Source organism: Globicephala melas, chromosome X (assembly GCF_963455315.2).
Source record: "Globicephala melas chromosome X, mGloMel1.2, whole genome shotgun sequence".
Classification (NCBI taxonomy): domain Eukaryota; kingdom Metazoa; phylum Chordata; class Mammalia; order Artiodactyla; family Delphinidae; genus Globicephala; species Globicephala melas.
In genome coordinates this window covers 66,730,427-66,744,158 of record NC_083335.1, presented here as the reverse complement: position 1 = coordinate 66,744,158, position 13,732 = coordinate 66,730,427, and the positions used below count along the sequence as shown (strand labels likewise).

Here is a 13,732-nt window from a genome sequence, read left to right as displayed (position 1 = left end):
GACAGCATATATAAGGGTCTTGTTTTTGTATCCATTCAGCTAATCTGTGTCTTTTGGTGGGAGCATTTAGTCCATTTACATTTAAGGTAATTATCGATATGTATGTTCCTATTCCCATTTTCTAAATTGTTTTGGGTTCGTTATTATAGGTCTTTTCCTTCTCTTGTGTTTCTTGCCTAGAGAAGATCCTTTAGCATTTGTTGTAAAGCTGGTTTGGTGGTGCTGAACTCTCTCAGCTTTTGCTTGTCTGTAAAGGTTTTAATTTCTCCATCAAATCTGAATGAGATCCTTGCTGGGTAGAGTAGTCTTGGCTGCATGTTTTTCTCCTTCATCACTTTCAGTATGTCCTGCCACTCCCTTCTGGCTTGTAGGGTTTCTGCTGAGAGATCAGCTGTTAACCTTATGGGGATTCCCTTATGTGTTATTTGTTGTTTTTCCCTTGCTGCTTTTAATATGCTTTCTTTGTATTTAATTTTTGACAGTTTGATTAATATGTGTCTTGGCGTATTTCTCCTTGTATTTATCTTGTATGGGACTCTCTGTGCTTCCTGGACTTGATTAACTATTTCCTTTCCCATATTAGGGAAGTTTTCAACTATAATCTCTTCAAATATTTTCTCAGTCCCTTTCTTTTTCTCTTCTTCTTCTGGAACCCCTATAATTCGAATGTTGGTGCGTTTAATGTTGTCCCAGAGGTCTCTGAGACTGTCCTCAGTTCTTTTCATTCTTTTTTCTTTATTCTGCTCTGCAGTAGTTATTTCCACTATTTTATCTTCCAGGTCACTTATCCGTTCTTCTGCCTCAGTTATTCTGCTATTGATCCCATCTAGAGTACTTTTAATTTCATTTATTGTGTTGTTCATCGTTGCTTGTTTCATCTTTAGTTCTTCTAGGTCCTTGTTAACTGATTCTTGCATTTTGTCCAATCTATTGTCCATTCTATCTCCAAGATTTCGGATCAACCTTACTATCATTATTCTGAATTCTCTTTCAGGTAGACTGCCTATTTCCTCTTCATTTGTTAGGTCTGGTGCATTTTTATCTTGCTCCTTTATCTGCTGTGTGTTTTTCTGTCTTCTCATTTTGCTTATCTTACTGTGTTTGGGGTCTCCTTTTTGCAGGCTGCAGGTTTGTGGTTCCTCCTGTTTTTGATGTCTGTCTCTAGTGGCTAAGGTTGGTTCAGTGGGTTGTGTAGGCTTCCTGGTGGAGGGGGCTAGTGCCTGTGTTGTGGTGGATGAGGCTGGATCTTGTCTCTCTAGTGGTCAGGTTCACGTCTGGTGGTGTGTTTGGGGGTGTCTGTGGCCTTATTATGATTTTAGGCAGCCTCTCTGCTAATGGGTGGGGTTGTGTTCCTGTTTTGCTAGTTGTTTGGCATAGGTTTTCCAGCACTGTGGCTTGCTGGTCGTTGAGTGAAGCTGGGTGCTGGTGTTAAGATGGAGGTCTCTGGGAGATTTTCGCTGTTTGATATTATGTGGAGCTGGGAGGTCTCTTGTTGATCAGTGTCCTGAAGTTGGCTGTCCTACCTCAGAGGCAGAGCCCTGCCTCCTGGCTGGAGCACCAAAAGCTTTTCATCCACAGGCTCAGGATAAAAGGGAGAAAAAGTAGAGGGAATTAGTAGAAGTATGAGGAAAGAAAGAAGGAAAGGAGGGTAGGAAGGAAGGAAGAAAGAAAGAAGCAAAGAAGGAAAGAAGGCAAGAAGGAAAGAAGGGAGGGAGGGAGGGAGGAGGGAAGGAAGGAGGGAAAGAAGGAAAAAAGACAGAAAGAAAGAAGATACAGTAAAAATAAAATACAGTATAATAAAGTTATTGAATTAAAAACTTCTTATTTAGAAAAAAAAAAAAAAAAAAAGGGACGGAAAGAACCTAGGACAAATGTTGGCAGCAAAGCTATACAGACAAAATCTTACACAGAAGTATACACATACACCCTCACTAAAAGAGGTAAATGGGGAAAAATCCTAAATCTTGCTGTCAGAGACCACCTCCTCAATTTGGGATGATTCGTTGTCTAAAGGAGGGAAGGAAGGACGGAAAGAAAGAAAGAAAGAACGAAGGTAAAGTATAATAAGGTTATTAAAATTAATTATTAAGAAAAAAATTTAAAAAAAAAACATGGACGGATAGAACCCTAGGACAAATGGTAGAAGCAAGACTATACAGACAAGATCTCACACAGAACCATACACATACACGTTCGCAAAAAGAGGAAAGGGGAAAAAATCATAGATCTTGCTCCTAAAGTCCACTTCCTTAATTTGGGATGATTGGTTGTCTATTCAGGTATTCCACAGATGCAGGGTACATCAAGTTGATTGTGGAGCTTTAATCCGCTGCTTCTGAGGCTGCTGGGGGGGATTTCCCTTTCTCTTCTTTGTTCTCACAGCTCCCAGGGCTAAGCTTTGGATTTGGCCCTGCCACTGCGTGTAGATCGCTGGAGGGCGTCTGTTTTTTGCTCAGACAGGATGGGGTTAAAAGAGCCGCTGATTGGGGGCTCTGGCGCACTCAGGCCGGCGGGGACGGAGGGGCACAGAGTGCGGGGCGGGCCTGCGGTGGCAAAGGCCGGCGTGACTTTGCACCAGACTGAGGCGCGCTGTGCGCTCTCCCGGGGAAGTTGTCCCTGGATCCCGGGAACCCGGCAGTGGCGGGCTGCACAGCCTCCGCGGAAGAGGGGTGTGGAGAGTGACCTGTGCTCGCACACAGGCCCCTCGGTGGCGGCAGCAGCAGCCTTAACGTCTCCCGCCCGCCTCTGGGGTCCGCGCTTTTAGCCGCGGCTTGCGCCCGTCTCTGGATTCCGCGCTTTCAGCCGCGGCTCGCGCCCGTCTCTGGATTCCGCGCTTTCAGCCGCGGCTCGAGCCCGTCTCTGGATTCCGCGCTTTCAGCAGCGGCTCGCGCCCGTCTCTGGATTCCGCGCTTTCAGCCGCGGCTCGCGCCCGTCTCTGGGGTCCGCACTTTCAGCCGCGGCTCGCGCCCGTCTCTGGGGTTCGCGCTTTTAGCCGCGGCTCGCGCCCGTCTCTGGAGTTCCTTTAAGCAGCGTTCTTAAACCCCTCTCCTCACGCCCCAGGAAACAAAGAGGGAAGGAAAAGTCTCCTGCCTCTTCTGCGGGTGCAGGCTTTTCCCCGGACTCCCTCCCGGCTAGCTGTGGTGCACTAACCCCTTCAGGCTATGTTCAAGCCGCCAACCCCAGTCCTCTCCCTGCGCTCCGGCCTCAGCTCTCAGCCCCGCCCGCCCCGGCGGGTGAGCAGACAAGCCTCTCGGGCTGGTGAGTGCCGGTCGGCACCGATCCTCTGTGCGGGAATCTCCCCGCTTTGCCCTCCGCACCCGTTGCTGTGCACTCCGCAGCTTCGAAGCTCCCCCCTCCGCCTCCCGCAGTCTCCGCCCTCGAAGGGGCTTCCTAGAGTGTGGAAACTTTTCCTCCTTCACAGCTCCCTCCCACTGGTGCAGGTGCCGTCCCTATTCTTTTGTCTCTGTTTTTTCTTTTGCCCTACCCAGGTACGTGGGGAGTTTCTTGCCTTTTGGGAGGTCTGAGGTCTTCTGCCAACCTTCAGTAGGTGTTCTGTAGGAGTTGTTCCACGTGTAGATGTATTTCTGGTGTATCTGTGGGGAGGAAGGTGATCTCCGCGTCTTACTCTTCCGCCATCTTCCGCCTCCTCCACATGACTCTTTTTGAATTTTGGTTTTCTCAGGGTATATGCCCAGTAGTGGGATTGCTGGGTCATATGGTAGTTCTATTTGTAGTTTTTTAAGGAACCTCCATACTGTTCTCCATAGTGGCTGAACCAATTCACATTCCCACCAGCAGTGCAAGAGTGTTCCCTTTTCTCCACACCCTCTCCAGCATTTATTGTTTCTAGATTTTTTGATGATGGCCATTCTGACTGGTGTGAGATGATATCTCATTGTAGTTTTGATTTGCATTTCTCTAATGATTAATGATGTTGAGCATTCTTTCATGTGTTTGTTGGCAGTCTGTATATCTTCTTTGGAGAAATGCCTGTTTAGGTCTTCTGCCCATTTTTGGATTGGGTTGTTTGTTTTCTTGTTATTGAGCTGCATGAGCTGCTTGTAAATTTTGGAGATTAATCCTTTGTCGGTTGCTTCATTTGCAAATATTTTCTCCCATTCTGAGGGTTGTCTTTTGGTCTTGTTTACGGTTTCCTTTGCTGTGCAAAAGCTTTGAAGTTTCATTAGGTCCCATTTGTTTATTTTTGTTTTTATTTCCATTACTCTAGGAGGTGGGTCAGAAAGGATCTTGCTTTGATTTATGTCATAGAGTGTTCTGCCTATGTTTTCCTCTAAGAGTTTGATAGTTTCTGGCCTTACATTTAGGTCTTTAATCCATTTTGAGCTTATTTTTGTGTATGGTGTTAGGGAGTGATCTAATCTCATACTTTTACATGTACCTGTCCAGTTTTCCCAGCACCACTTATTGAAGAGGCTGTCCTTTCTCCATTGTACATTACTGCCACCTTTATCAAAGATAAGGTGTCCATATGTGCATGGGTTTATCTCTGGGCTTTCTATCCTGTTCCATTGATCTATCTTTCTGTTTTTGTGCCAGTACCATACCGTCTTGATGACTGTAGCTTTGTAGTATTGTCTGAAGTCAGGGAGCCTGATTCCTCCAGTTCCTTCTTTCGTTCTCAAGATTGCTTTGGCTATTCGGGGTCTTTTGTGTTTCCATACAAATTGTGAAAGTTTTTGTTCTAGTTCTGTGAAAAATGCCCGTGGTAGTTTGATAGGGATTGCATTGAATCTGTAGATTGCTTTGGGTAGTAGAGTCATTTTCACAATGTTGATTCTTCCAATCCAAGAACATGGTATATCTCTCCATCTATTTATATCATCTTTAATTTCTTTCATCAGTGTCTTATAATTTTCTGCAAACAGGTCTTTTGTCTCCTTAGGTAGGTTTATTCCTAGATATTTTATTCTTTTTGTTGCAATGGTAAATGGGAGTGTTTTCTTGATTTCACTTTCAGATTTTTCATCCTTAGTGTATAGGAATGCCAGAGATTTCTGTGCATTAATTTTGTATCCTGCCACTTTACCAAATTCATTGATTAGCTCTAGTAGTTTTCTGGTAGCATCTTTAGGGTTCTCTATGTATAGGATCATGTCATCTGCAAACAGTGACAGCTTTACTTCTTCTTTTCCGATTTGGATTCCTTTTATTTCCTTTTCTTCTCTGATTGCTGTGGCTAAAACTTCCAAAACAATGTTGAATAATAGTGGTGAGAGTGGGCAACCTTGTCTTGTTCCTGATCTTAGTGGAAATGCTTTCAGTTTTTCACCATTGAGGATGATGTTTGCTGTGGGCTTGTCATATATGGCCTTCATTATGTTGAGGAAAGTTCCCTCTATGCCTACTTTCTGCAGGGTTTTTATCATAAATGGGTGTTGAATTTTGTCAAAAGCTTTCTCTGCATCTATTGAGATGATCATATGGTTTTTCTCCTTCAATTTGTTAATATGGTTTATCACATTGATAGATTTGCGTATATTGAAGAATCCTTGCATTCCTGGAATAAACCCCACTTGATCATGGTGTATGATCCTTTTAATGTGCTGTTGGATTCTGTTTGCTAGTATTTTGTTGAGGATTTTTGCATCTATGTTCATCAGTGATATTGGCCTGTAGTTTTCTTTCTTTGTGACATCCTTGTCTGGTTTTGGTATCAAGGTGATGGTGGCCTCGTAGAAGGAGTTTGGGAGTGGTCCTCCCTCTGCTATATTTTGGAAGAGTTTGAGAAGGATAGGTGTTAGCTCTTCTCTAAATGTTTGATAGAATTCGCCTGTGAAGCCATCTGGTCCTGGGCTTTTCTTTGTTGGAAGATTTTTAATCACAGTTTCAATTTCAGTGCTTGTGATTGGTCTGTTCATATTTTCTATTTCTTCCTGATTCAGTCTTGGCAGGTTGTGCATTTCTAAGAATTTGTCCATTTCTTCCAGATTGTCCATTTTATTGGCATAGAGTTGCTTGTAGTAATCTCTCATGATCTCTTTTATCTCTGCAGTGTCAGTTGTTACCTCTCCTTTTTCATTTCTAATTCTATTGATTTGAGTCTTCTCCCTTTTTTTCTTGATGAGTCTGGCTAGTGGTTTATCTATTTTGTTTATCTTCTCAAAGAACCAGCTTTTAGTTTTATTGATCTTTGCTATTGTTTCCTTCATTTCTTTTTCATTTATTTCTGATCTGATTTTTATGATTTCTTTCCTTCTGCTAGCTTTGGGGTTTTTTTGTTCTTCTTTCTCTAATTGCTTGAGGTGCAAGGTTAGGTTGTTTATTCGAGATGTTTCCTGCTTCTTAAGGTGGGCTTGTATTGCTATAAACTTCCCCCTTAGAACTGCTTTTGCTGCATCCCACAGGTTTTGGGTCGTTGTGTCTCCGTTGTCATTTGTTTCTAGGTATTTTTTGATTTCCTCTTTGATTTCTTCAGTGATCTCTTCATTATTAAGTAGTGTATTGTTTAGCCTCCATGTGTTTGTATTTTTTACAGATCTTTTCCTGTAATTGATATCTAGTCTCATGGCGTTGTGGTCAGAAAAGATACTTGATACAATTTCAATTTTCTTAAATTTACCAAGGCTTGATTTGTGACCTAAGATATGATCTATCCTGGAGAATGTTCCATGAGCACTTGAGAAAAATGTGTATTCTGTTGTTTTTGGATGGAGTGTCCTATAAATATCAATTAAGTCCATCTTGTTTAATGTATCATTTAAAGCTTGTGTTTCCTTATTTATTTTCATTTTGGATGATCTGTCCATGGGTGAAAGTGGGGTGTTTAAGTCCCCTACTATGAATGTGCTACTGTCGATTTCCCCTTTTATGGCTGTTAGTATTTGCCTTATGTATTGAGGTGCTCCTATGTTGGGTGCATAAATATTTACAATTGTTATATCTTCTTCTTGGATCGATCCCTTGATCATTATGTAGTGTCCTTCTTTGTCTCTTTTAATAGTCCTTATTTTAAAGTCTATTTTGTCTGATATGAGAATTGCTACTCCAGCTTTCTTTTGGCTTCCATTTGCATGGAATATCTTTTTCCATCCCCTTACTTTCAGTCTGTATGTGTCTCTAGGTCTGAAGTGGGTCTCTTGTAGACAGCATATATAAGGGTCTTGTTTTTGTATCCATTCAGCTAATCTGTGTCTTTTGGTGGGAGCATTTAGTCCATTTACATTTAAGGTAATTATCGATATGTATGTTCCTATTCCCATTTTCTAAATTGTTTTGGGTTCGTTATTATAGGTCTTTTCCTTCTCTTGTGTTTCTTGCCTAGAGAAGATCCTTTAGCATTTGTTGTAAAGCTGGTTTGGTGGTGCTGAACTCTCTCAGCTTTTGCTTGTCTGTAAAGGTTTTAATTTCTCCATCAAATCTGAATGAGATCCTTGCTGGGTAGAGTAGTCTTGGCTGCATGTTTTTCTCCTTCATCACTTTCAGTATGTCCTGCCACTCCCTTCTGGCTTGTAGGGTTTCTGCTGAGAGATCAGCTGTTAACCTTATGGGGATTCCCTTATGTGTTATTTGTTGTTTTTCCCTTGCTGCTTTTAATATGCTTTCTTTGTATTTAATTTTTGACAGTTTGATTAATATGTGTCTTGGCGTATTTCTCCTTGTATTTATCTTGTATGGGACTCTCTGTGCTTCCTGGACTTGATTAACTATTTCCTTTCCCATATTAGGGAAGTTTTCAACTATAATCTCTTCAAATATTTTCTCAGTCCCTTTCTTTTTCTCTTCTTCTTCTGGAACCCCTATAATTCGAATGTTGGTGCGTTTAATGTTGTCCCAGAGGTCTCTGAGACTGTCCTCAGTTCTTTTCATTCTTTTTTCTTTATTCTGCTCTGCAGTAGTTATTTCCACTATTTTATCTTCCAGGTCACTTATCCGTTCTTCTGCCTCAGTTATTCTGCTATTGATCCCATCTAGAGTACTTTTAATTTCATTTATTGTGTTGTTCATCGTTGCTTGTTTCATCTTTAGTTCTTCTAGGTCCTTGTTAACTGATTCTTGCATTTTGTCCAATCTATTGTCCATTCTATCTCCAAGATTTCGGATCAACCTTACTATCATTATTCTGAATTCTCTTTCAGGTAGACTGCCTATTTCCTCTTCATTTGTTAGGTCTGGTGCATTTTTATCTTGCTCCTTTATCTGCTGTGTGTTTTTCTGTCTTCTCATTTTGCTTATCTTACTGTGTTTGGGGTCTCCTTTTTGCAGGCTGCAGGTTTGTGGTTCCTCCTGTTTTTGATGTCTGTCTCTAGTGGCTAAGGTTGGTTCAGTGGGTTGTGTAGGCTTCCTGGTGGAGGGGGCTAGTGCCTGTGTTGTGGTGGATGAGGCTGGATCTTGTCTCTCTAGTGGTCAGGTTCACGTCTGGTGGTGTGTTTGGGGGTGTCTGTGGCCTTATTATGATTTTAGGCAGCCTCTCTGCTAATGGGTGGGGTTGTGTTCCTGTTTTGCTAGTTGTTTGGCATAGGTTTTCCAGCACTGTGGCTTGCTGGTCGTTGAGTGAAGCTGGGTGCTGGTGTTAAGATGGAGGTCTCTGGGAGATTTTCGCTGTTTGATATTATGTGGAGCTGGGAGGTCTCTTGTTGATCAGTGTCCTGAAGTTGGCTGTCCTACCTCAGAGGCAGAGCCCTGCCTCCTGGCTGGAGCACCAAAAGCTTTTCATCCACAGGCTCAGGATAAAAGGGAGAAAAAGTAGAGGGAATTAGTAGAAGTATGAGGAAAGAAAGAAGGAAAGGAGGGTAGGAAGGAAGGAAGAAAGAAAGAAGCAAAGAAGGAAAGAAGGCAAGAAGGAAAGAAGGGAGGGAGGGAGGGAGGAGGGAAGGAAGGAGGGAAAGAAGGAAAAAAGACAGAAAGAAAGAAGATACAGTAAAAATAAAATACAGTATAATAAAGTTATTGAATTAAAAACTTCTTATTTAGAAAAAAAAAAAAAAAAAAAGGGACGGAAAGAACCTAGGACAAATGTTGGCAGCAAAGCTATACAGACAAAATCTTACACAGAAGTATACACATACACCCTCACTAAAAGAGGTAAATGGGGAAAAATCCTAAATCTTGCTGTCAGAGACCACCTCCTCAATTTGGGATGATTCGTTGTCTAAAGGAGGGAAGGAAGGACGGAAAGAAAGAAAGAAAGAACGAAGGTAAAGTATAATAAGGTTATTAAAATTAATTATTAAGAAAAAAATTTAAAAAAAAAACATGGACGGATAGAACCCTAGGACAAATGGTAGAAGCAAGACTATACAGACAAGATCTCACACAGAACCATACACATACACGTTCGCAAAAAGAGGAAAGGGGAAAAAATCATAGATCTTGCTCCTAAAGTCCACTTCCTTAATTTGGGATGATTGGTTGTCTATTCAGGTATTCCACAGATGCAGGGTACATCAAGTTGATTGTGGAGCTTTAATCCGCTGCTTCTGAGGCTGCTGGGGGGGATTTCCCTTTCTCTTCTTTGTTCTCACAGCTCCCAGGGCTAAGCTTTGGATTTGGCCCTGCCACTGCGTGTAGATCGCTGGAGGGCGTCTGTTTTTTGCTCAGACAGGATGGGGTTAAAAGAGCCGCTGATTGGGGGCTCTGGCGCACTCAGGCCGGCGGGGACGGAGGGGCACAGAGTGCGGGGCGGGCCTGCGGTGGCAAAGGCCGGCGTGACTTTGCACCAGACTGAGGCGCGCTGTGCGCTCTCCCGGGGAAGTTGTCCCTGGATCCCGGGAACCCGGCAGTGGCGGGCTGCACAGCCTCCGCGGAAGAGGGGTGTGGAGAGTGACCTGTGCTCGCACACAGGCCCCTCGGTGGCGGCAGCAGCAGCCTTAACGTCTCCCGCCCGCCTCTGGGGTCCGCGCTTTTAGCCGCGGCTTGCGCCCGTCTCTGGATTCCGCGCTTTCAGCCGCGGCTCGCGCCCGTCTCTGGATTCCGCGCTTTCAGCCGCGGCTCGAGCCCGTCTCTGGATTCCGCGCTTTCAGCAGCGGCTCGCGCCCGTCTCTGGATTCCGCGCTTTCAGCCGCGGCTCGCGCCCGTCTCTGGGGTCCGCACTTTCAGCCGCGGCTCGCGCCCGTCTCTGGGGTTCGCGCTTTTAGCCGCGGCTCGCGCCCGTCTCTGGAGTTCCTTTAAGCAGCGTTCTTAAACCCCTCTCCTCACGCCCCAGGAAACAAAGAGGGAAGGAAAAGTCTCCTGCCTCTTCTGCGGGTGCAGGCTTTTCCCCGGACTCCCTCCCGGCTAGCTGTGGTGCACTAACCCCTTCAGGCTATGTTCAAGCCGCCAACCCCAGTCCTCTCCCTGCGCTCCGGCCTCAGCTCTCAGCCCCGCCCGCCCCGGCGGGTGAGCAGACAAGCCTCTCGGGCTGGTGAGTGCCGGTCGGCACCGATCCTCTGTGCGGGAATCTCCCCGCTTTGCCCTCCGCACCCGTTGCTGTGCACTCCGCAGCTTCGAAGCTCCCCCCTCCGCCTCCCGCAGTCTCCGCCCTCGAAGGGGCTTCCTAGAGTGTGGAAACTTTTCCTCCTTCACAGCTCCCTCCCACTGGTGCAGGTGCCGTCCCTATTCTTTTGTCTCTGTTTTTTCTTTTGCCCTACCCAGGTACGTGGGGAGTTTCTTGCCTTTTGGGAGGTCTGAGGTCTTCTGCCAACCTTCAGTAGGTGTTCTGTAGGAGTTGTTCCACGTGTAGATGTATTTCTGGTGTATCTGTGGGGAGGAAGGTGATCTCCGCGTCTTACTCTTCCGCCATCTTCCGCCTCCTCCACATGACTCTTTTTGAATTTTGGTTTTCTCAGGGTATATGCCCAGTAGTGGGATTGCTGGGTCATATGGTAGTTCTATTTGTAGTTTTTTAAGGAACCTCCATACTGTTCTCCATAGTGGCTGAACCAATTCACATTCCCACCAGCAGTGCAAGAGTGTTCCCTTTTCTCCACACCCTCTCCAGCATTTATTGTTTCTAGATTTTTTGATGATGGCCATTCTGACTGGTGTGAGATGATATCTCATTGTAGTTTTGATTTGCATTTCTCTAATGATTAATGATGTTGAGCATTCTTTCATGTGTTTGTTGGCAGTCTGTATATCTTCTTTGGAGAAATGCCTGTTTAGGTCTTCTGCCCATTTTTGGATTGGGTTGTTTGTTTTCTTGTTATTGAGCTGCATGAGCTGCTTGTAAATTTTGGAGATTAATCCTTTGTCGGTTGCTTCATTTGCAAATATTTTCTCCCATTCTGAGGGTTGTCTTTTGGTCTTGTTTACGGTTTCCTTTGCTGTGCAAAAGCTTTGAAGTTTCATTAGGTCCCATTTGTTTATTTTTGTTTTTATTTCCATTACTCTAGGAGGTGGGTCAGAAAGGATCTTGCTTTGATTTATGTCATAGAGTGTTCTGCCTATGTTTTCCTCTAAGAGTTTGATAGTTTCTGGCCTTACATTTAGGTCTTTAATCCATTTTGAGCTTATTTTTGTGTATGGTGTTAGGGAGTGATCTAATCTCATACTTTTACATGTACCTGTCCAGTTTTCCCAGCACCACTTATTGAAGAGGCTGTCCTTTCTCCATTGTACATTACTGCCACCTTTATCAAAGATAAGGTGTCCATATGTGCATGGGTTTATCTCTGGGCTTTCTATCCTGTTCCATTGATCTATCTTTCTGTTTTTGTGCCAGTACCATACCGTCTTGATGACTGTAGCTTTGTAGTATTGTCTGAAGTCAGGGAGCCTGATTCCTCCAGTTCCTTCTTTCGTTCTCAAGATTGCTTTGGCTATTCGGGGTCTTTTGTGTTTCCATACAAATTGTGAAAGTTTTTGTTCTAGTTCTGTGAAAAATGCCCGTGGTAGTTTGATAGGGATTGCATTGAATCTGTAGATTGCTTTGGGTAGTAGAGTCATTTTCACAATGTTGATTCTTCCAATCCAAGAACATGGTATATCTCTCCATCTATTTATATCATCTTTAATTTCTTTCATCAGTGTCTTATAATTTTCTGCAAACAGGTCTTTTGTCTCCTTAGGTAGGTTTATTCCTAGATATTTTATTCTTTTTGTTGCAATGGTAAATGGGAGTGTTTTCTTGATTTCACTTTCAGATTTTTCATCCTTAGTGTATAGGAATGCCAGAGATTTCTGTGCATTAATTTTGTATCCTGCCACTTTACCAAATTCATTGATTAGCTCTAGTAGTTTTCTGGTAGCATCTTTAGGGTTCTCTATGTATAGGATCATGTCATCTGCAAACAGTGACAGCTTTACTTCTTCTTTTCCGATTTGGATTCCTTTTATTTCCTTTTCTTCTCTGATTGCTGTGGCTAAAACTTCCAAAACAATGTTGAATAATAGTGGTGAGAGTGGGCAACCTTGTCTTGTTCCTGATCTTAGTGGAAATGCTTTCAGTTTTTCACCATTGAGGATGATGTTTGCTGTGGGCTTGTCATATATGGCCTTTATTATGTTGAGGAAAGTTCCCTCTATGCCTACTTTCTGCAGGGTTTTTATCATAAATGGGTGTTGAATTTTGTCAAAAGCTTTCTCTGCATCTATTGAGATGATCATATGGTTTTTCTCCTTCAATTTGTTAATATGGTTTATCACATTGATAGATTTGCGTATATTGAAGAATCCTTGCATTCCTGGAATAAACCCCACTTGATCATGGTGTATGATCCTTTTAATGTGCTGTTGGATTCTGTTTGCTAGTATTTTGTTGAGGATTTTTGCATCTATGTTCATCAGTGATATTGGCCTGTAGTTTTCTTTCTTTGTGACATCCTTGTCTGGTTTTGGTATCAAGGTGATGGTGGCCTCGTAGAAGGAGTTTGGGAGTGGTCCTCCCTCTGCTATATTTTGGAAGAGTTTGAGAAGGATAGGTGTTAGCTCTTCTCTAAATGTTTGATAGAATTCGCCTGTGAAGCCATCTGGTCCTGGGCTTTTCTTTGTTGGAAGATTTTTAATCACAGTTTCAATTTCAGTGCTTGTGATTGGTCTGTTCATATTTTCTATTTCTTCCTGATTCAGTCTTGGCAGGTTGTGCATTTCTAAGAATTTGTCCATTTCTTCCAGATTGTCCATTTTATTGGCATAGAGTTGCTTGTAGTAATCTCTCATGATCTCTTTTATCTCTGCAGTGTCAGTTGTTACCTCTCCTTTTTCATTTCTAATTCTATTGATTTGAGTCTTCTCCCTTTTTTTCTTGATGAGTCTGGCTAGTGGTTTATCTATTTTGTTTATCTTCTCAAAGAACCAGCTTTTAGTTTTATTGATCTTTGCTATTGTTTCCTTCATTTCTTTTTCATTTATTTCTGATCTGATTTTTATGATTTCTTTCCTTCTGCTAGCTTTGGGGTTTTTTTGTTCTTCTTTCTCTAATTGCTTGAGGTGCAAGGTTAGGTTGTTTATTCGAGATGTTTCCTGCTTCTTAAGGTGGGCTTGTATTGCTATAAACTTCCCCCTTAGAACTGCTTTTGCTGCATCCCACAGGTTTTGGGTCGTTGTGTCTCCGTTGTCATTTGTTTCTAGGTATTTTTTGATTTCCTCTTTGATTTCTTCAGTGATCTCTTCATTATTAAGTAGTGTATTGTTTAGCCTCCATGTGTTTGTATTTTTTACAGATCTTTTCCTGTAATTGATATCTAGTCTCATGGCGTTGTGGTCAGAAAAGATACTTGATACAATTTCAATTTTCTTAAATTTACCAAGGCTTGATTTGTGACCTAAGATATGATCTATCCTGGAGAATGTTCCA

At 42.9% G+C, this 13,732-nt stretch overlaps 1 protein-coding gene across 1 annotated transcript in view; it reads right to left on the bottom strand.

Moving 5' to 3' along the window:
- LOC115850052 (protein FAM236D-like) overlaps positions 1 to 13,732 on the bottom strand; it is a 150,229-nt gene that overhangs the window by 100,051 nt on the left and 36,446 nt on the right. The window lies entirely within an intron of this gene.